Source organism: Salmo salar, unplaced genomic scaffold, assembly GCF_905237065.1.
Source record: "Salmo salar unplaced genomic scaffold, Ssal_v3.1, whole genome shotgun sequence".
Classification (NCBI taxonomy): Eukaryota; Metazoa; Chordata; class Actinopteri; order Salmoniformes; family Salmonidae; genus Salmo; species Salmo salar.
Window position 1 is genome coordinate 608,240 of NW_025549219.1, and position 27,679 is coordinate 635,918.

The following is a 27,679-nucleotide window of genomic DNA, read 5'->3' on the forward strand; positions in this document are numbered from 1 at the left end:
GTTCCCATCAGTATTATTAAAACATTCACTACATCATCACTGTTTCCATCAGTATTATTAAAACATTCACTACATCATGACTGTTCCCATATTAAAACATTCACCACATCATGACTGTTCCCATCAGTATTATTAAAACATTCACTACATCATGACTGTTCCCATCAGTATTATTAAAACATTCACTACATCCTGGCTGTTCCCATATTAAAACATTCACTACACCATGACTGTTCCCATCAGTATTATTAAAACATTCACTACATCATGACTGTTCCCATATTAAAACACTCACTACATCATGACTGTTCCCATCAGTATTATTAAAACATTCACTACATCATGACTGTTCCCATATTAAAACATTCACTACATCATGACTTTTCCCATCAGTATTATTAAAACATTCACTACATCATGACTGTTCCCATATTAAAACATTCACTACATCCTGACTGTTCCCATATTAAAACATTCACTACATCATGACTGTTCCCATCAGTATTATTAAAACATTCACTACATCATGACTGTTCCCATATTAAAACATTCACTACATCCTGACTGTTCCCATATTAAAACATTCACTACATCATGACTGTTCCCATCAGTATTATTAAACATTCACTACATCATGACTGTTCCCATCAGTATTATTAAACATTCACTACATCATGACTCTTCCCATCAGTATTATTAAAACATTCACTACATCATGACTGTTCCCATCAGTATTATTAAAACATTCACTACATCATGACTGTTCCCATATTAAAACACTCACTACATCATGACTGTTCCATACTACAAACTGACTGTTCCCATCAGTAATATTAAAACATTCACTACATCATGACTGTTCCCATCAGTATTATTAAAACATTCACTACATCATGACTGTTCCCATATTAAAACATTCACTACATCATGACTGTTCCATACTACAAACTGACTGTTCCCATCAGTAATATTAAAACATTCACTACATCATGACTGTTCCCATCAGTATTATTAAAACATTCACTACATCATGACTGTTCCCATCAGTATTATTAAAACATTCACTACATCATGACTGTTCCCATCAGTATTATTAAAACATTCACTACATCCTGGCTGTTCCCATATTAAAACATTCACTACATCATGACTGTTCCCATCAGGATTATTAAAACATTCACTACATCATGGCTGTTCCCATCAGTATTATTAAAACATTCACTACATCATGACTGTTCACATCAGTATTATTAAAACATTCACTACATCATGACTGTTCCCATATTAAAACATTCACTACATCATGGCTGTTCCCATATTAAAACATTCACTACATCCTGACTGTTCCCATATTAAAACATTCACTACATCATGACTGTTCCCATCAGTATTATTAAACATTCACTACACCATGACTGTTCCCATCAGTATTATTAAACATTCACTACATCATGACTGTTCCCATCAGTATTATTAAAACATTCACTACATCATGACTGTTCCCATATTAAAACATTCACTACATCCTGACTGTTCCCATATTAAAACATTCACTACATCCTGACTGTTCCCATATTAAAACATTCACTACATCATGACTGTTCCCATCAGTATTATTAAAACATTCACTACATCATGACTGTTCCCATCCGTATTATTAAATCATTCACAACATCATGACTGTTCCCATATTAAAACATTCACTACATCATGACTGTTCCCATCAGTATTATTAAAACATTCACTACATCATGATTCTTCCCATCAGTATTATTAAAACATTCACTACATCATGTCTGTTCCCATCAGTATTATTAAAACATTCACTACATCATGACTGTTCCCATATTAAAACATTCACTACATCATGGCTGTTCCCATATTAAAACATTCACTACATCATGACTGTTCCCATATTAAAACATTCACTACTTCATGACTGTTCCCATATTAAAACATTCACTACATCCTGACTGTTCCCATATTAAAACATTCACTACATCCTGACTGTTCCCATATTAAAACATTCACTACATCATGACTGTTCCCATCAGTATTATTAAAACATTCACTACATCATGGCTGTTCCCATCAGTATTATTAAAACACTCACTACATAATGGCTGTTCCCATCAGTATTATTAAAACATTCACAACATCATGACTGTTCCCATCAGTATTATTAAAACACTCACTAAATCATGGCTGTTCCCATCAGTATTATTAAAACACTCACTACATCATGGCTGTTCACATCAGTATTATTAAAACATTCACTACATCATGACTGTTCCCATCAGTATTATTAAAACATTCACTACATCCTGGCTGTTCCCATATTAAAACATTCACTACATCATGACTGTTCCCATCAGTATTATTAAAACATTCACTACATTATGACTGTTCCCATATTAAAACATTCACTACATCATGGCGGTTCCCATATTAAAACATTCACTACATCATGACTGTTCCCATATTAAAACATTCACTACTTCATGACTGTTCCCATATTAAAACATTCACTACATCCTGACTGTTCCCATATTAAAACATTCACTACATCATGACTGTTCCCATCAGTATTATTAAAACATTCACTACATCATGACTGTTCCCATATTAAAACACTCACTACATCATGACTGTTCCCATCAGTATTATTAAAACATTCACTACATCATGACTGTTCCCATATTAAAACATTCACTACATCATGACTGTTCCCATCAGAATTATTAAAACATTCACTACATCATGACTGTTCCCATATTAAAACATTCACTACATCCTGGCTGTTCCCATATTAAAACATTCACTACATCATGACTGTTCCCATCAGGATTGTTAAAACATTCACTACATCATGGCTGTTCCCATCAGTATTATTAAAACATTCACTACATCATGACTGTTCCCATCAGTATTATTAAAACATTCACTACATCATGACTGTTCTCATCAGTATTATTAAAACATTCACTACATCATGACTGTTCCCATCAGTATTATTAAAACATTCACTACATCATCACTGTTCCCATCAGTATTATTAAAACATTCACTATATCATCACTGTTCCCATATTAAAACATTCACAACATCATGACTGTTCCCATCAGTATTATTAAAACATTCACTACATCATGACTGTTCCCATCAGTATTATTAAAACATTCACTACATCATGACTGTTCCCATCAGTATTATTAAAAAATTCACTACACCCTGGCTGTTCCCATATTAAAACATTCACTACACCATGACTGTTCCCATCAGTATTATTAAAACATTCACTACATCATGACTGTTCCCATATTAAAACACTCACTACATCATGACTGTTCCCATCAGTATTATTAAAACATTCACTACATCATGACTGTTCCCATATTAAAACATTCACTACATCATGACTGTTCCCATCAGAATTATTAAAACATTCACTACATCATGACTGTTCCCATATTAAAACATTCACTACATCCTGACTGTTCCCATATTAAAACATTCACTACATCCTGACTGTTCCCATATTAAAACATTCACTACATCATGACTGTTCCCATCAGTATTATTAAACATTCACTACATCATGACTGTTCCCATCAGTATTATTAAACATTCACTACATCATGACTGTTCCCATCAGTATTATTAAAACATTCACTATATCATGACTGTTCCCATCAGTATTATTAAAACATTCACTACATCCTGGCTGTTCCCATATTAAAACATTCACTACATCATGACTGTTCCATACTACAAACTGACTGTTCCCATCAGTATTATTAAAACATTCACTACATCATGGCTGTTCCCATCAGTATTATTAAAACACTCACTACATAATGGCTGTTCCCATCAGTATTATTAAAACATTCACAACATCATGACTGTTCCCATCAGTATTATTAAAACACTCACTAAATCATGGCTGTTCCCATCAGTATTATTAAAACACTCACTACATCATGGCTGTTCACATCAGTATTATTAAAACATTCACTACATCATGACTGTTCCCATCAGTATTATTAAAACATTCACTACATCCTGGCTGTTCCCATATTAAAACATTCACTACATCATGACTGTTCCCATCAGTATTATTAAAACATTCACTACATCATGGCTGTTCCCATCAGTATTATTAAAACGTTCACTACATCATGACTGTTCCCATCAGTATTATTAAAACATTCACTACATTATGACTGTTCCCATATTAAAACATTCACTACATCATGGCGGTTCCCATATTAAAACATTCACTACATCATGACTGTTCCCATATTAAAACATTCACTACTTCATGACTGTTCCCATATTAAAACATTCACTACATCCTGACTGTTCCCATATTAAAACATTCACTACATCATGACTGTTCCCATCAGTATTATTAAAACATTCACTACATCATGAGTGTTCCCATATTAAAACATTCACTACATCCTGACTGTTCCCATATTAAAACATTCACTACATCATGACTGTTCCCATCAGTATTATTAAAACATTCACTACATCATGACTGTTCCCATCAGTATTATTAAAACATTCACTACATCCTGGCTGTTCCCATATTAAAACATTCACTACACCATGACTGTTCCCATCAGTATTATTAAAACATTCACTACATCATGACTGTTCCCATATTAAAACACTCACTACATCATGACTGTTCCCATCAGTATTATTAAAACATTCACTACATCATGACTGTTCCCATATTAAAACATTCACTACATCATGACTGTTCCCATCAGAATTATTAAAACATTCACTACATCATGACTGTTCCCATATTAAAACATTCACTACATCCTGACTGTTCCCATATTAAAACATTCACTACATCCTGACTGTTCCCATATTAAAACATTCACTACATCATGACTGTTCCCATCAGTATTATTAAACATTCACTACATCATGACTGTTCCCATCAGTATTATTAAACATTCACTACATCATGACTGTTCCCATCAGTATTATTAAAACATTCACTACATCCTGGCTGTTCCCATATTAAAACATTCACTACATCATGACTGTTCCCATCAGTATTATTAAAACATTCACTACATTATGACTGTTCCCATATTAAAACATTCACTACATCATGGCGGTTCCCATATTAAAACATTCACTACATCATGACTGTTCCCATATTAAAACATTCACTACTTCATGACTGTTCCCATATTAAAACATTCACTACATCCTGACTGTTCCCATATTAAAACATTCACTACATCATTACTGTTCCCATCAGTATTATTAAAACATTCACTACATCATGACTGTTCCCATATTAAAACACTCACTACATCATGACTGTTCCCATCAGTATTATTAAAACATTCACTACATCATGACTGTTCCCATATTAAAACATTCACTACATCATGACTGTTCCCATCAGAATTATTAAAACATTCACTACATCATGACTGTTCCCATATTAAAACATTCACTACATCCTGGCTGTTCCCATATTAAAACATTCACTACATCATGACTGTTCCCATCAGGATTGTTAAAACATTCACTACATCATGGCTGTTCCCATCAGTATTATTAAAACATTCACTACATCATGACTGTTCCCATCAGTATTATTAAAACATTCACTACATCATGACTGTTCTCATCAGTATTATTAAAACATTCACTACATCATGACTGTTCCCATCAGTATTATTAAAACATTCACTACATCATCACTGTTCCCATCAGTATTATTAAAACATTCACTATATCATCACTGTTCCCATATTAAAACATTCACCACATCATGACTGTTCCCATCAGTATTATTAAAACATTCACTACATCATGACTGTTCCCATCAGTATTATTAAAACATTCACTACATCATGACTGTTCCCATCAGTATTATTAAAACATTCACTACATCCTGGCTGTTCCCATATTAAAACATTCACTACACCATGACTGTTCCCATCAGTATTAAAAAAAACATTCACTACATCATGACTGTTCCCATATTAAAACACTCACTACATCATGACTGTTCCCATCAGTATTATTAAAACATTCACTACATCATGACTGTTCCCATATTAAAACATTCACTACATCATGACTGTTCCCATCAGAATTATTAAAACATTCACTACATCATGACTGTTCCCATATTAAAACATTCACTACATCCTGACTGTTCCCATATTAAAACATTCACTACATCCTGACTGTTCCCATATTAAAACATTCACTACATCATGACTGTTCCCATCAGTATTATTAAACATTCACTACATCATGACTGTTCCCATCAGTATTATTAAACATTCACTACATCATGACTGTTCCCATCAGTATTATTAAAACATTCACTATATCATGACTGTTCCCATCAGTATTATTAAAACATTCACTACATCCTGGCTGTTCCCATATTAAAACATTCACTACATCATGACTGTTCCATACTACAAACTGACTGTTCCCATCAGTATTATTAAAACATTCACTACATCATGGCTGTTCCCATCAGTATTATTAAAACACTCACTACATAATGGCTGTTCCCATCAGTATTATTAAAACATTCACAACATCATGACTGTTCCCATCAGTATTATTAAAACACTCACTAAATCATGGCTGTTCCCATCAGTATTATTAAAACACTCACTACATCATGGCTGTTCACATCAGTATTATTAAAACATTCACTACATCATGACTGTTCCCATCAGTATTATTAAAACATTCACTACATCCTGGCTGTTCCCATATTGAAACATTCACTACATCATGACTGTTCCCATCAGTATTATTAAAACATTCACTACATCATGGCTGTTCCCATCAGTATTATTAAAACATTCACTACATCATGACTGTTCCCATCAGTATTATTAAAACATTCACTACATTATGACTGTTCCCATATTAAAACATTCACTACATCATGGCGGTTCCCATATTAAAACATTCACTACATCATGACTGTTCCCATATTAAAACATTCACTACTTCATGACTGTTCCCATATTAAAACATTCACTACATCCTGACTGTTCCCATATTAAAACATTCACTACATCATGACTGTTCCCATCAGTATTATTAAAACATTCACTACATCATGAGTGTTCCCATATTAAAACATTCACTACATCCTGACTGTTCCCATATTAAAACATTCACTACATCATGACTGTTCCCATCAGTATTATTAAAACATTCACTACATCATGACTGTTCCCATCAGTATTATTAAAACATTCACTACATCCTGGCTGTTCCCATATTAAAACATTCACTACACCATGACTGTTCCCATCAGTATTATTAAAACATTCACTACATCATGACTGTTCCCATATTAAAACACTCACTACATCATGACTGTTCCCATCAGTATTATTAAAACATTCACTACATCATGACTGTTCCCATATTAAAACATTCACTACATCATGACTGTTCCCATCAGAATTATTAAAACATTCACTACATCATGACTGTTCCCATATTAAAACATTCACTACATCCTGACTGTTCCCATATTAAAACATTCACTACATCCTGACTGTTCCCATATTAAAACATTCACTACATCATGACTGTTCCCATCAGTATTATTAAACATTCACTACATCATGACTGTTCCCATCAGTATTATTAAACATTCACTACATCATGACTGTTCCCATCAGTATTATTAAAACATTCACTACATCATGACTGTTCCCATCAGTATTATTAAAACATTCACTACATCCTGGCTGTTCCCATATTGAAACATTCACTACATCATGACTGTTCCCATCAGTATTATTAAAACATTCACTACATCATGGCTGTTCCCATCAGTATTATTAAAACATTCACTACATCATGACTGTTCCCATCAGTATTATTAAAACATTCACTACATTATGACTGTTCCCATATTAAAACATTCACTACATCATGGCGGTTCCCATATTAAAACATTCACTACATCATGACTGTTCCCATATTAAAACATTCACTACTTCATGACTGTTCCCATATTAAAACATTCACTACATCATGACTGTTCCCATCAGTATTATTAAAACATTCACTACATCATGAGTGTTCCCATATTAAAACATTCACTACATCCTGACTGTTCCCATATTAAAACATTCACTACATCATGACTGTTCCCATCAGTATTATTAAAACATTCACTACATCATGACTGTTCCCATCAGTATTATTAAAACATTCACTACATCCTGGCTGTTCCCATATTAAAACATTCACTACACCATGACTGTTCCCATCAGTATTATTAAAACATTCACTACATCATGACTGTTCCCATATTAAAACACTCACTACATCATGACTGTTCCCATCAGTATTATTAAAACATTCACTACATCATGACTGTTCCCATATTAAAACATTCACTACATCATGACTGTTCCCATCAGAATTATTAAAACATTCACTACATCATGACTGTTCCCATATTAAAACATTCACTACATCCTGACTGTTCCCATATTAAAACATTCACTACATCCTGACTGTTCCCATATTAAAACATTCACTACATCATGACTGTTCCCATCAGTATTATTAAACATTCACTACATCATGACTGTTCCCATCAGTATTATTAAACATTCACTACATCATGACTGTTCCCATCAGTATTATTAAAACATTCACTACATCATGACTGTTCCCATCAGTATTATTAAAACATTCACTACATCCTGGCTGTTCCCATATTAAAACATTCACTACATCATGACTGTTCCATACTACAAACTGACTGTTCCCATCAGTATTATTAAAACATTCACTACATCATGGCTGTTCCCATCGGTATTATTAAAACACTCACTACATAATGGCTGTTCCCATCAGTATTATTAAAACATTTACTACATCATGACTGTTCCCATCAGTATTATTAAAACACTCACTAAATCATGGCTGTTCCCATCAGTATTATTAAAACACTCACTACATCATGGCTGTTCCCATCAGTATTATTAAAACATTCACTACATCATGACTGTTCCCATCAGTATTATTAAAACATTCACTACATCCTGGCTGTTCCCATATTAAAACATTCACTACATCATGACTGTTCCCATCAGTATTATTAAAACATTCACTACATTATGACTGTTCCCATATTAAAACATTCACTACATCATGGCGGTTCCCATATTAAAACATTCACTACATCATGACTGTTCCCATATTAAAACATTCACTACTTCATGACTGTTCCCATATTAAAACATTCACTACATCCTGACTGTTCCCATATTAAAACATTCACTACATCATGACTGTTCCCATCAGTATTATTAAAACATTCACTACATCATGAGTGTTCCCATATTAAAACATTCACTACATCCTGACTGTTCCCATATTAAAACATTCACTACATCATGACTGTTCCCATCAGTATTATTAAACATTCACTACATCATGACTGTTCCCATCAGTATTATTAAACATTCACTACATAATGACTGTTCCCATCAGTATTATTAAAACATTCACTACATCATGACTGTTCCCATCAGTATTATTAAAACATTCACTACATCATGACTGTTCCCATCAGTATTATTAAAACATTCACTACATCCTGGCTGTTCCCATATTAAAACATTCACTACATCATGACTGTTACCATCAGTATTATTAAAACATTCACTACATCATGACTGTTCCCATATTAAAACATTCACTACATCATGACTGTTCCCATATTAAAACATTCACTACATCATGACTGTTCCCATATTAAAACATTCACTACATCCTGACTGTTCCCATATTAAAACATTCACTACATCATGACTGTTCCCATATTAAAACATTCACTACATCATGACTGTTCCCATCAGTATTATTAAAACATTCACTACATCCTGGCTGTTCCCATATTAAAACATTCACTACATCATGACTGTTACCATCAGTATTATTTAAACATTCACTACATCATGACTGTTCCATACTACAAACTGACTGTTCCCATCAGTAATATTAAAACATTCACTACATCATGACTGTTCCCATCAGTATTATTAAAACATTCACTACATCATGACTGTTCCCATCAGTATTATTAAAACATTCACTACATCCTGGCTGTTCCCATATTAAAACATTCACTACACCATGACTGTTCCCATCAGTATTATTAAAACATTCACTACATCATGACTGTTCCCATATTAAAACACTCACTACATCATGACTGTTCCCATCAGTATTATTAAAACATTCACTACATCATGACTGTTCCCATATTAAAACATTCACTACATCATGACTGTTCCCATCAGAATTATTAAAACATTCACTACATCATGACTGTTCCCATATTAAAACATTCACTACATCCTGACTGTTCCCATATTAAAACATTCACTACATCCTGACTGTTCCCATATTAAAACATTCACTACATCATGACTGTTCCCATCAGTATTATTAAACATTCACTACATCATGACTGTTCCCATCAGTATTATTAAACATTCACTACATCATGACTGTTCCCATCAGTATTATTAAAACATTCACTACATCCTGGCTGTTCCCATATTAAAACATTCACTACATCATGACTGTTCCCATCAGTATTATTAAAACATTCACTACATTATGACTGTTCCCATATTAAAACATTCACTACATCATGGCGGTTCCCATATTAAAACATTCACTACATCATGACTGTTCCCATATTAAAACATTCACTACTTCATGACTGTTCCCATATTAAAACATTCACTACATCCTGACTGTTCCCATATTAAAACATTCACTACATCATTACTGTTCCCATCAGTATTATTAAAACATTCACTACATCATGACTGTTCCCATATTAAAACACTCACTACATCATGACTGTTCCCATCAGTATTATTAAAACATTCACTACATCATGACTGTTCCCATATTAAAACATTCACTACATCATGACTGTTCCCATCAGAATTATTAAAACATTCACTACATCATGACTGTTCCCATATTAAAACATTCACTACATCCTGGCTGTTCCCATATTAAAACATTCACTACATCATGACTGTTCCCATCAGGATTGTTAAAACATTCACTACATCATGGCTGTTCCCATCAGTATTATTAAAACATTCACTACATCATGACTGTTCCCATCAGTATTATTAAAACATTCACTACATCATGACTGTTCTCATCAGTATTATTAAAACATTCACTACATCATGACTGTTCCCATCAGTATTATTAAAACATTCACTACATCATCACTGTTCCCATCAGTATTATTAAAACATTCACTATATCATCACTGTTCCCATATTAAAACATTCACCACATCATGACTGTTCCCATCAGTATTATTAAAACATTCACTACATCATGACTGTTCCCATCAGTATTATTAAAACATTCACTACATCCTGGCTGTTCCCATATTAAAACATTCACTACACCATGACTGTTCCCATCAGTATTAAAAAAACATTCACTACATCATGACTGTTCCCATATTAAAACACTCACTACATCATGACTGTTCCCATCAGTATTATTAAAACATTCACTACATCATGACTGTTCCCATATTAAAACATTCACTACATCATGACTGTTCCCATCAGAATTATTAAAACATTCACTACATCATGACTGTTCCCATATTAAAACATTCACTACATCCTGACTGTTCCCATATTAAAACATTCACTACATCCTGACTGTTCCCATATTAAAACATTCACTACATCATGACTGTTCCCATCAGTATTATTAAACATTCACTACATCATGACTGTTCCCATCAGTATTATTAAACATTCACTACATCATGACTGTTCCCATCAGTATTATTAAAACATTCACTATATCATGACTGTTCCCATCAGTATTATTAAAACATTCACTACATCCTGGCTGTTCCCATATTAAAACATTCACTACATCATGACTGTTCCATACTACAAACTGACTGTTCCCATCAGTATTATTAAAACATTCACTACATCATGGCTGTTCCCATCAGTATTATTAAAACACTCACTACATAATGGCTGTTCCCATCAGTATTATTAAAACATTCACAACATCATGACTGTTCCCATCAGTATTATTAAAACACTCACTAAATCATGGCTGTTCCCATCAGTATTATTAAAACACTCACTACATCATGGCTGTTCACATCAGTATTATTAAAACATTCACTACATCATGACTGTTCCCATCAGTATTATTAAAACATTCACTACATCCTGGCTGTTCCCATATTGAAACATTCACTACATCATGACTGTTCCCATCAGTATTATTAAAACATTCACTACATCATGGCTGTTCCCATCAGTATTATTAAAACATTCACTACATCATGACTGTTCCCATCAGTATTATTAAAACATTCACTACATTATGACTGTTCCCATATTAAAACATTCACTACATCATGGCGGTTCCCATATTAAAACATTCACTACATCATGACTGTTCCCATATTAAAACATTCACTACTTCATGACTGTTCCCATATTAAAACATTCACTACATCCTGACTGTTCCCATATTAAAACATTCACTACATCATGACTGTTCCCATCAGTATTATTAAAACATTCACTACATCATGAGTGTTCCCATATTAAAACATTCACTACATCCTGACTGTTCCCATATTAAAACATTCACTACATCATGACTGTTCCCATCAGTATTATTAAAACATTCACTACATCATGACTGTTCCCATCAGTATTATTAAAACATTCACTACATCCTGGCTGTTCCCATATTAAAACATTCACTACACCATGACTGTTCCCATCAGTATTATTAAAACATTCACTACATCATGACTGTTCCCATATTAAAACACTCACTACATCATGACTGTTCCCATCAGTATTATTAAAACATTCACTACATCATGACTGTTCCCATATTAAAACATTCACTACATCATGACTGTTCCCATCAGAATTATTAAAACATTCACTACATCATGACTGTTCCCATATTAAAACATTCACTACATCCTGACTGTTCCCATATTAAAACATTCACTACATCCTGACTGTTCCCATATTAAAACATTCACTACATCATGACTGTTCCCATCAGTATTATTAAACATTCACTACATCATGACTGTTCCCATCAGTATTATTAAACATTCACTACATCATGACTGTTCCCATCAGTATTATTAAAACATTCACTACATCATGACTGTTCCCATCAGTATTATTAAAACATTCACTACATCCTGGCTGTTCCCATATTGAAACATTCACTACATCATGACTGTTCCCATCAGTATTATTAAAACATTCACTACATCATGGCTGTTCCCATCAGTATTATTAAAACATTCACTACATCATGACTGTTCCCATCAGTATTATTAAAACATTCACTACATTATGACTGTTCCCATATTAAAACATTCACTACATCATGGCGGTTCCCATATTAAAACATTCACTACATCATGACTGTTCCCATATTAAAACATTCACTACTTCATGACTGTTCCCATATTAAAACATTCACTACATCCTGACTGTTCCCATATTAAAACATTCACTACATCATGACTGTTCCCATCAGTATTATTAAAACATTCACTACATCATGAGTGTTCCCATATTAAAACATTCACTACATCCTGACTGTTCCCATATTAAAACATTCACTACATCATGACTGTTCCCATCAGTATTATTAAAACATTCACTACATCATGACTGTTCCCATCAGTATTATTAAAACATTCACTACATCCTGGCTGTTCCCATATTAAAACATTCACTACACCATGACTGTTCCCATCAGTATTATTAAAACATTCACTACATCATGACTGTTCCCATATTAAAACACTCACTACATCATGACTGTTCCCATCAGTATTATTAAAACATTCACTACATCATGACTGTTCCCATATTAAAACATTCACTACATCATGACTGTTCCCATCAGAATTATTAAAACATTCACTACATCATGACTGTTCCCATATTAAAACATTCACTACATCCTGACTGTTCCCATATTAAAACATTCACTACATCCTGACTGTTCCCATATTAAAACATTCACTACATCATGACTGTTCCCATCAGTATTATTAAACATTCACTACATCATGACTGTTCCCATCAGTATTATTAAACATTCACTACATCATGACTGTTCCCATCAGTATTATTAAAACATTCACTACATCATGACTGTTCCCATCAGTATTATTAAAACATTCACTACATCCTGGCTGTTCCCATATTAAAACATTCACTACATCATGACTGTTCCATACTACAAACTGACTGTTCCCATCAGTATTATTAAAACATTCACTACATCATGGCTGTTCCCATCGGTATTATTAAAACACTCACTACATAATGGCTGTTCCCATCAGTATTATTAAAACATTTACTACATCATGACTGTTCCCATCAGTATTATTAAAACACTCACTAAATCATGGCTGTTCCCATCAGTATTATTAAAACACTCACTACATCATGGCTGTTCCCATCAGTATTATTAAAACATTCACTACATCATGACTGTTCCCATCAGTATTATTAAAACATTCACTACATCCTGGCTGTTCCCATATTAAAACATTCACTACATCATGACTGTTCCCATCAGTATTATTAAAACATTCACTACATTATGACTGTTCCCATATTAAAACATTCACTACATCATGGCGGTTCCCATATTAAAACATTCACTACATCATGACTGTTCCCATATTAAAACATTCACTACTTCATGACTGTTCCCATATTAAAACATTCACTACATCCTGACTGTTCCCATATTAAAACATTCACTACATCATGACTGTTCCCATCAGTATTATTAAAACATTCACTACATCATGAGTGTTCCCATATTAAAACATTCACTACATCCTGACTGTTCCCATATTAAAACATTCACTACATCATGACTGTTCCCATCAGTATTATTAAACATTCACTACATCATGACTGTTCCCATCAGTATTATTAAACATTCACTACATAATGACTGTTCCCATCAGTATTATTAAAACATTCACTACATCATGACTGTTCCCATCAGTATTATTAAAACATTCACTACATCATGACTGTTCCCATCAGTATTATTAAAACATTCACTACATCCTGGCTGTTCCCATATTAAAACATTCACTACATCATGACTGTTACCATCAGTATTATTAAAACATTCACTACATCATGACTGTTCCCATATTAAAACATTCACTACATCATGACTGTTCCCATATTAAAACATTCACTACATCATGACTGTTCCCATATTAAAACATTCACTACATCCTGACTGTTCCCATATTAAAACATTCACTACATCATGACTGTTCCCATATTAAAACATTCACTACATCATGACTGTTCCCATCAGTATTATTAAAACATTCACTACATCCTGGCTGTTCCCATATTAAAACATTCACTACATCATGACTGTTACCATCAGTATTATTTAAACATTCACTACATCATGACTGTTCCATACTACAAACTGACTGTTCCCATCAGTAATATTAAAACATTCACTACATCATGACTGTTCCCATCAGTATTATTAAAACATTCACTACATCATGACTGTTCCCATCAGTATTATTAAAACATTCACTACATCCTGGCTGTTCCCATATTAAAACATTCACTACATCATGACTGTTCCCATCAGTATTATTAAAACATTCACTACATCATGACTTTTCCCATCAGTATTATTAAAACATTCACTACATCATGGCTGTTCCCATCAGTATTATTAAAACGTTCACTACATCATGACTGTTCCCATCAGTATTATTAAAACATTCACTACATTATGACTGTTCCCATATTAAAACATTCACTACATCATGGCGGTTCCCATATTAAAACATTCACTACATCATGACTGTTCCCATATTAAAACATTCACTACTTCATGACTGTTCCCATATTAAAACATTCACTACATCCTGACTGTTCCCATATTAAAACATTCACTACATCATGACTGTTCCCATCAGTATTATTAAAACATTCACTACATCATGAGTGTTCCCATATTAAAACATTCACTACATCCTGACTGTTCCCATATTAAAACATTCACTACATCATGACTGTTCCCATCAGTATTATTAAAACATTCAATACATCATGACTGTTCCCATCAGTATTATTAAAACATTCACTACATCCTGGCTGTTCCCATATTAAAACATTCACTACACCATGACTGTTCCCATCAGTATTATTAAAACATTCACTACATCATGACTGTTCCCATATTAAAACACTCACTACATCATGACTGTTCCCATCAGTATTATTAAAACATTCACTACATCATGACTGTTCCCATATTAAAACATTCACTACATCATGACTGTTCCCATCAGAATTATTAAAACATTCACTACATCATGACTGTTCCCATATTAAAACATTCACTACATCCTGACTGTTCCCATATTAAAACATTCACTACATCCTGACTGTTCCCATATTAAAACATTCACTACATCATGACTGTTCCCATCAGTATTATTAAACATTCACTACATCATGACTGTTCACATCAGTATTATTAAACATTCACTACATCATGACTGTTCCCATCAGTATTATTAAAACATTCACTACATCATGACTGTTCCCATCAGTATTATTAAAACATTCACTACATCCTGGCTGTTCCCATATTAAAACATTCACTACATCATGACTGTTCCATACTACAAACTGACTGTTCCCATCAGTATTATTAAAACATTCACTACATCATGGCTGTTCCCATCAGTATTATTAAAACACTCACTATTTAATGGCTGTTCCCATCAGTATTATTAAAACATTTACAACATCATGACTGTTCCCATCAGTATTATTAAAACACTCACTAAATCATGGCTGTTCCCATCAGTATTATTAAAACACTCACTACATCATGGCTGTTCCCATCAGTATTATTAAAACATTCACTACATCATGACTGTTCCCATCAGTATTATTAAAACATTCACTACATCCTGGCTGTTCCCATATTAAAACATTCACTACATCATGACTGTTCCCATCAGTATTATTAAAACATTCACTACATTATGACTGTTCCCATATTAAAACATTCACTACATCATGACTGTTCCCATATTAAAACATTCACTACTTCATGACTGTTCCCATATTAAAACATTCACTACATCCTGACTGTTCCCATATTAAAACATTCACTACATCATGACTGTTCCCATCAGTATTATTAAAACATTCACTACATCATGAGTGTTCCCATATTAAAACATTCACTACATCCTGACTGTTCCCATATTAAAACATTCACTACATCATGACTGTTCCCATCAGTATTATTAAACATTCACTACATCATGACTGTTCCCATCAGTATTATTAAACATTCACTACATAATGACTGTTCCCATCAGTATTATTAAAACATTCACTACATCATGACTGTTCCCATCAGTATTATTAAAACATTCACTACATCATGACTGTTCCCATCAGTATTATTAAAACATTCACTACATCCTGGCTGTTCCCATATTAAAACATTCACTACATCATGACTGTTACCATCAGTATTATTAAAACATTCACTACATCATGACTGTTCCCATATTAAAACATTCACTACATCATGACTGTTCCCATATTAAAACATTCACTACATCATGACTGTTCCCATATTAAAACATTCACTACATCCTGACTGTTCCCATAATAAAACATTCACTACATCATGACTGTTCCCATATTAAAACATTCACTACATCATGACTGTTCCCATCAGTATTATTAAAACATTCACTACATCCTGGCTGTTCCCATATTAAAACATTCACTACATCATGACTGTTACCATCAGTATTATTAAAACATTCACTACATCATGACTGTTCCATGCTACAAACTGACTGTTCCCATCAGTAATATTAAAACATTCACTACATCATGACTGTTCCCATCAGTATTATTAAAACATTCACTACATCATGGCTGTTCCCATCAGTATTATTAAAACATTCTCTACATCATGACTTTTCACATCAGTATTATTAAAACATTCACTACATCATGACTGTTCCCATATTAAAACATTCACTACATCATGGCTGTTCCCATATTAAAACATTCACTACATCATGACTGTTCCCATATTAAAACATTCACTACTTCATGACTGATCCCATATTAAAACATTCACTACATCCTGACTGTTCCCATATTAAAACATTCACTACATCCTGACTGTTCCCATATTAAAACATTCACTCTATCATGACTGTTCCCATCAGTATTATTAAAACATTCACTACATCCTGGCTGTTCCCATCAGTATTATTAAAACATTCACTACATCATCACTGTTTCCATCAGTATTATTAAAACATTCACTACATCATGACTGTTCCCATATTAAAACATTCACCACATCATGACTGTTCCCATCAGTATTATTAAAACATTCACTACATCATGACTTTTCCCATCAGTATTATTAAAACATTCACTACATCATGGCTGTTCCCATCAGTATTATTAAAACGTTCACTACATCATGACTGTTCCCATCAGTATTATTAAAACATTCACTACATTATGACTGTTCCCATATTAAAACATTCACTACATCATGGCGGTTCCCATATTAAAACATTCACTACATCATGACTGTTCCCATATTAAAACATTCACTACTTCATGACTGTTCCCATATTAAAACATTCACTACATCCTGACTGTTCCCATATTAAAACATTCACTACATCATGACTGTTCCCATCAGTATTATTAAAACATTCACTACATCATGACTTTTCCCATCAGTATTATTAAAACATTCACTACATCATGGCTGTTCCCATCAGTATTATTAAAACGTTCACTACATCATGACTGTTCCCATCAGTATTATTAAAACATTCACTACATTATGACTGTTCCCATATTAAAACATTCACTACATCATGGCGGTTCCCATATTAAAACATTCACTACATCATGACTGTTCCCATATTAAAACATTCACTACTTCATGACTGTTCCCATATTAAAACATTCACTACATCCTGACTGTTCCCATATTAAAACATTCACTACATCATGACTGTTCCCATCAGTATTATTAAAACATTCACTACATCATGAGTGTTCCCATATTAAAACATTCACTACATCCTGACTGTTCCCATATTAAAACATTCACTACATCATGACTGTTCCCATCAGTATTATTAAAACATTCAATACATCATGACTGTTCCCATCAGTATTATTAAAACATTCACTACATCCTGGCTGTTCCCATATTAAAACATTCACTACACCATGACTGTTCCCATCAGTATTATTAAAACATTCACTACATCATGACTGTTCCCATATTAAAACATTCACTACATCATGACTGTTCCCATCAGAATTATTAAAACATTCACTACATCATGACTGTTCCCATATTAAAACATTCACTACATCCTGACTGTTCCCATATTAAAACATTCACTACATCCTGACTGTTCCCATATTAAAACATTCACTACATCATGACTGTTCCCATCAGTATTATTAAACATTCACTACATCATGACTGTTCACATCAGTATTATTAAACATTCACTACATCATGACTGTTCCCATCAGTATTATTAAAACATTCACTACATCATGACTGTTCCCATCAGTTTTATTAAAACATTCACTACATCCTGGCTGTTCCCATATTAAAACATTCACTACATCATGACTGTTCCATACTACAAACTGACTGTTCCCATCAGTATTATTAAAACATTCACTACATCATGGCTGTTCCCATCAGTATTATTAAAACACTCACTATATAATGGCTGTTCCCATCAGTATTATTAAAACATTTACAACATCATGACTGTTCCCATCAGTATTATTAAAACACTCACTAAATCATGGCTGTTCCCATCAGTATTATTAAAACACTCACTACATCATGGCTGTTCCCATCAGTATTATTAAAACATTCACTACATCATGACTGTTCCCATCAGTATTATTAAAACATTCACTACATCCTGGCTGTTCCCATATTAAAACATTCACTACATCATGACTGTTCCCATCAGTATTATTAAAACATTCACTACATTATGACTGTTCCCATATTAAAACATTCACTACATCATGACTGTTCCCATATTAAAACATTCACTACTTCATGACTGTTCCCATATTAAAACATTCACTACATCCTGACTGTTCCCATATTAAAACATTCACTACATCATGACTGTTCCCATCAGTATTATTAAAACATTCACTACATCATGAGTGTTCCCATATTAAAACATTCACTACATCCTGACTGTTCCCATATTAAAACATTCACTACATCATGACTGTTCCCATCAGTATTATTAAACATTCACTACATCATGACTGTTCCCATCAGTATTATTAAACATTCACTACATAATGACTGTTCCCATCAGTATTATTAAAACATTCACTACATCATGACTGTTCCCATCAGTATTATTAAAACATTCACTACATCATGACTGTTCCCATCAGTATTATTAAAACATTCACTACATCCTGGCTGTTCCCATATTAAAACATTCACTATTACCATCAGTATTATTAAAACATTCACTACATCATGACTGTTCCCATATTAAAACATTCACTACATCATGACTGTTCCCATATTAAAACATTCACTACATCATGACTGTTCCCATATTAAAACATTCACTACATCCTGACTGTTCCCATATTAAAACATTCACTACATCATGACTGTTCCCATATTAAAACATTCACTACATCATGACTGTTCCCATCAGTATTATTAAAACATTCACTACATCCTGGCTGTTCCCATATTAAAACATTCACTACATCATGACTGTTACCATCAGTATTATTAAAACATTCACTACATCATGACTGTTCCATACTACAAACTGACTGTTCCCATCAGTAATATTAAAACATTCACTACATCATGACTGTTCCCATCAGTATTATTAAAACATTCACTACATCATGGCTGTTCCCATCAGTATTATTAAAACATTCACTACATCATGACTTTTCACATCAGTATTATTAAAACATTCACTACATCATGACTGTTCCCATATTAAAACATTCACTACATCATGGCTGTTCCCATATTAAAACATTCACTACATCATGACTGTTCCCATATTAAAACATTCACTACTTCATGACTGATCCCATATTAAAACATTCACTACATCCTGACTGTTCCCATATAAAAACATTCACTACATCCTGACTGTTCCCATATTAAAACATTCACTCTATCATGACTGTTCCCATCAGTATTATTAAAACATTCACTACATTATGACTGTTCCCATATTAAAACATTCACTACATCATGGCGGTTCCCATATTAAAACATTCACTACATCATGACTGTTCCCATATTAAAACATTCACTACTTCATGACTGTTCCCATATTAAAACATTCACTACATCCTGACTGTTCCCATATTAAAACATTCACTACATCATGACTGTTCCCATCAGTATTATTAAAACATTCACTACATCATGACTTTTCCCATCAGTATTATTAAAACATTCACTACATCATGGCTGTTCCCATCAGTATTATTAAAACGTTCACTACATCATGACTGTTCCCATCAGTATTATTAAAACATTCACTACATTATGACTGTTCCCATATTAAAACATTCACTACATCATGGCGGTTCCCATATTAAAACATTCACTACATCATGACTGTTCCCATATTAAAACATTCACTACTTCATGACTGTTCCCATATTAAAACATTCACTACATCCTGACTGTTCCCATATTAAAACATTCACTACATCATGACTGTTCCCATCAGTATTATTAAAACATTCACTACATCATGAGTGTTCCCATATTAAAACATTCACTACATCCTGACTGTTCCCATATTAAAACATTCACTACATCATGACTGTTCCCATCAGTATTATTAAAACATTCAATACATCCTGGCTGTTCCCATATTAAAACATTCACTACACCATGACTGTTCCCATCAGTATTATTAAAACATTCACTACATCATGACTGTTCCCATATTAAAACACTCACTACATCATGACTGTTCCCATCAGTATTATTAAAACATTCACTACATCATGACTGTTCCCATATTAAAACATTCACTACATCATGACTGTTCCCATCAGAATTATTAAAACATTCACTACATCATGACTGTTCCCATATTAAAACATTCACTACATCCTGACTGTTCCCATATTAAAACATTCACTACATCCTGACTGTTCCCATATTAAAACATTCACTACATCATGACTGTTCCCATCAGTATTATTAAACATTCACTACATCATGACTGTTCACATCAGTATTATTAAACATTCACTACATCATGACTGTTCCCATCAGTATTATTAAAACATTCACTACATCATGACTGTTCCCATCAGTATTATTAAAACATTCACTACATCCTGACTGTTCCCATATTAAAACATTCACTACATCATGACTGTTCCATACTACAAACTGACTGTTCCCATCAGTATTATTAAAACATTCACTACATCATGGCTGTTCCCATCAGTATTATTAAAACACTCACTACATAATGGCTGTTCCCATCAGTATTATTAAAACATTTACAACATCATGACTGTTCCCATCAGTATTATTAAAACACTCACTAAATCATGGCTGTTCCCATCAGTATTATTAAAACACTCACTACATCATGGCTGTTCCCATCAGTATTATTAAAACATTCACTACATCATGACTGTTCCCATCAGTATTATTAAAACATTCACTACATCCTGGCTGTTCCCATATTAAAACATTCACTACATCATGACTGTTCCCATCAGTATTATTAAAACATTCACTACATTATGACTGTTCCCATATTAAAACATTCACTACATCATGACTGTTCCCATATTAAAACATTCACTACTTCATGACTGTTCCCATATTAAAACATTCACTACATCCTGACTGTTCCCATATTAAAACATTCACTACATCATGACTGTTCCCATCAGTATTATTAAACATTCACTACATCATGACTGTTCCCATCAGTATTATTAAACATTCACTACATAATGACTGTTCCCATCAGTATTATTAAAACATTCACTACATCATGACTGTTCCCATCAGTATTATTAAAACATTCACTACATCATGACTGTTCCCATCAGTATTATTAAAACATTCACTACATCCTGGCTGTTCCCATATTAAAACATTCACTATTACCATCAGTATTATTAAAACATTCACTACATCATGACTGTTCCCATATTAAAACATTCACTACATCATGACTGTTCCCATATTAAAACATTCACTACATCATGACTGTTCCCATATTAAAACATTCACTACATCCTGACTGTTCCCATATTAAAACATTCACTACATCATGACTGTTCCCATGTTAAAACATTCACTACATCATGACTGTTCCCATCAGTATTATTAAAACATTCACTACATCCTGGCTGTTCCCATATTAAAACATTCACTACATCATGACTGTTACCATCAGTATTATTAAAACATTCACTACATCATGACTGTTCCATACTACAAACTGACTGTTCCCATCAGTAATATTAAAACATTCACTACATCATGACTGTTCCCATCAGTATTATTAAAACATTCACTACATCATGGCTGTTCCCATCAGTATTATTAAAACATTCACTACATCATGACTTTTCACATCAGTATTATTAAAACATTCACTACATCATGACTGTTCCCATATTAAAACATTCACTACATCATGGCTGTTCCCATATTAAAACATTCACTACATCATGACTGTTCCCATATTAAAACATTCACTACTTCATGACTGATCCCATATTAAAACATTCACTACATCCTGACTGTTCCCATATAAAAACATTCACTACATCCTGACTGTTCCCATATTAAAACATTCACTCTATCATGACTGTTCCCATCAGTATTATTAAAACATTCACTACATCCTGGCTGTTCCCATCAGTATTATTAAAACATTCACTACATCATCACTGTTTCCATCAGTATTATTAAAACATTCACTACATCATGACTGTTCCCATATTAAAACATTCACCACATCATGACTGTTCCCATCAGTATTATTAAAACATTCACTACATCATGACTTTTCCCATCAGTATTATTAAAACATTCACTACATCATGGCTGTTCCCATCAGTATTATTAAAACGTTCACTACATCATGACTGTTCCCATCAGTATTATTAAAACATTCACTACATTATGACTGTTCCCATATTAAAACATTCACTACATCATGGCGGTTCCCATATTAAAACATTCACTACATCATGACTGTTCCCATATTAAAACATTCACTACTTCATGACTGTTCCCATATTAAAACATTCACTACATCCTGACTGTTCCCATATTAAAACATTCACTACATCATGACTGTTCCCATCAGTATTATTAAAACATTCACTACATTATGGCAGTTCCCATATTAAAACATTCACTACATCCTGACTGTTCCCATATTAAAACATTCACTACATCATGACTGTTCCCATCAGTATTATTAAAACATTCACTACATCATGAGTGTTCCCATATTAAAACATTCACTACATCCTGACTGTTCCCATATTAAAACATTCACTACATCATGACTGTTCCCATCAGTATTATTAAACATTCACTACATCATGACTGTTCCCATCAGTATTATTAAACATTCACTACATAATGACTGTTCCCATCAGTATTATTAAAACATTCACTACATCATGACTGTTCCCATCAGTATTATTAAAACATTCACTACATCATGACTGTTCCCATCAGTATTATTAAAACATTCACTACATCCTGGCTGTTCCCATATTAAAACATTCACTACATCATGACTGTTACCATCAGTATTATTAAAACATTCACTACATCATGACTGTTCCCATATTAAAACATTCACTACATCATGACTGTTCCCATATTAAAACATTCACTACATCATGACTGTTCCCATATTAAAACATTCACTACATCCTGACTGTTCCCATATTAAAACATTCACTACATCATGACTGTTCCCATATTAAAACATTCACTACATCATGACTGTTCCCATATTAAAACATTCACTACACCATGACTGTTCCCATCAGTATTATTAAAACATTCACTACATCATGACTGTTCCCATATTAAAACACTCACTACATCATGACTGTTCCCATCAGTATTATTAAAACATTCACTACATCATGACTGTTCCCATATTAAAACATTCACTACATCATGACTGTTCCCATCAGAATTATTAAAACATTCACTACATCATGACTGTTCCCATATTAAAACATTCACTACATCCTGACTGTTCCCATATTAAAACATTCACTACATCCTGACTGTTCCCATATTAAAACATTCACTACATCATGACTGTTCCCATCAGTATTATTAAACATTCACTACATCATGACTGTTCACATCAGTATTATTAAACATTCACTACATCATGACTGTTCCCATCAGTATTATTAAAACATTCACTACATCATGACTGTTCCCATCAGTATTATTAAAACATTCACTACATCCTGGCTGTTCCCATATTAAAACATTCACTACATCATGACTGTTCCATACTACAAACTGACTGTTCCCATCAGTATTATTAAAACATTCACTACATCATGGCTGTTCCCATCAGTATTATTAAAACACTCACTACATAATGGCTGTTCCCATCAGTATTATTAAAACATTTACAACATCATGACTGTTCCCATCGGTATTATTAAAACACTCACTAAATCATGGCTGTTCCCATCAGTATTATTAAAACACTCACTACATCATGGCTGTTCCCATCAGTATTATTAAAACATTCACTACATCATGACTGTTCCCATCAGTATTATTAAAACATTCACTACATCCTGGCTGTTCCCATATTAAAACATTCACTACATCATGACTGTTCCCATCAGTATTATTAAAACATTCACTACATTATGACTGTTCCCATATTAAAACATTCACTACATCATGACTGTTCCCATATTAAAACATTCACTACTTCATGACTGTTCCCATATTAAAACATTCACTACATCCTGACTGTTCCCATATTAAAACATTCACTACATCATGACTGTTCCCATCAGTATTATTAAAACATTCACTACATCATGAGTGTTCCCATATTAAAACATTCACTACATCCTGACTGTTCCCATATTAAAACATTCACTACATCATGACTGTTCCCATCAGTATTATTAAACATTCACTACATCATGACTGTTCCCATCAGTATTATTAAACATTCACTACATAATGACTGTTCCCATCAGTATTATTAAAACATTCACTACATCATGACTGTTCCCATCAGTATTATTAAAACATTCAATACATCATGACTGTTCCCATCAGTATTATTAAAACATTCACTACATCCTGGCTGTTCCCATATTAAAACATTCACTATTACCATCAGTATTATTAAAACATTCACTACATCATGACTGTTCCCATATTAAAACATTCACTACATCATGACTGTTCCCATATTAAAACATTCACTACATCATGACTGTTCCCATATTAAAACATTCACTACATCCTGACTGTTCCCATATTAAAACATTCACTACATCATGACTGTTCCCATATTAAAACATTCACTACATCATGACTGTTCCCATCAGTATTATTAAAACATTCACTACATCCTGGCTGTTCCCATATTAAAACATTCACTACATCATGACTGTTACCATCAGTATTATTAAAACATTCACTACATCATGACTGTTCCATACTACAAACTGACTGTTCCCATCAGTAATATTAAAACATTCACTACATCATGACTGTTCCCATCAGTATTATTAAAACATTCACTACATCATGGCTGTTCCCATCAGTATTATTAAAACATTCACTACATCATGACTTTTCACATCAGTATTATTAAAACATTCACTACATCATGACTGTTCCCATATTAAAACATTCACTACATCATGGCTGTTCCCATATTAAAACATTCACTACATCATGACTGTTCCCATATTAAAACATTCACTACTTCATGACTGATCCCATATTAAAACATTCACTACATCCTGACTGTTCCCATATAAAAACATTCACTACATCCTGACTGTTCCCATATTAAAACATTCACTCTATCATGACTGTTCCCATCAGTATTATTAAAACATTCACTACATCCTGGCTGTTCCCATCAGTATTATTAAAACATTCACTACATCATCACTGTTTCCATCAGTATTATTAAAACATTCACTACATCATGACTGTTCCCATATTAAAACATTCACCACATCATGACTGTTCCCATCAGTATTATTAAAACATTCACTACATCATGACTTTTCCCATCAGTATTATTAAAACATTCACTACATAATGGCTGTTCCCATCAGTATTATTAAAACGTTCACTACATCATGACTGTTCCCATCAGTATTATTAAAACATTCACTACATTATGACTGTTCCCATATTA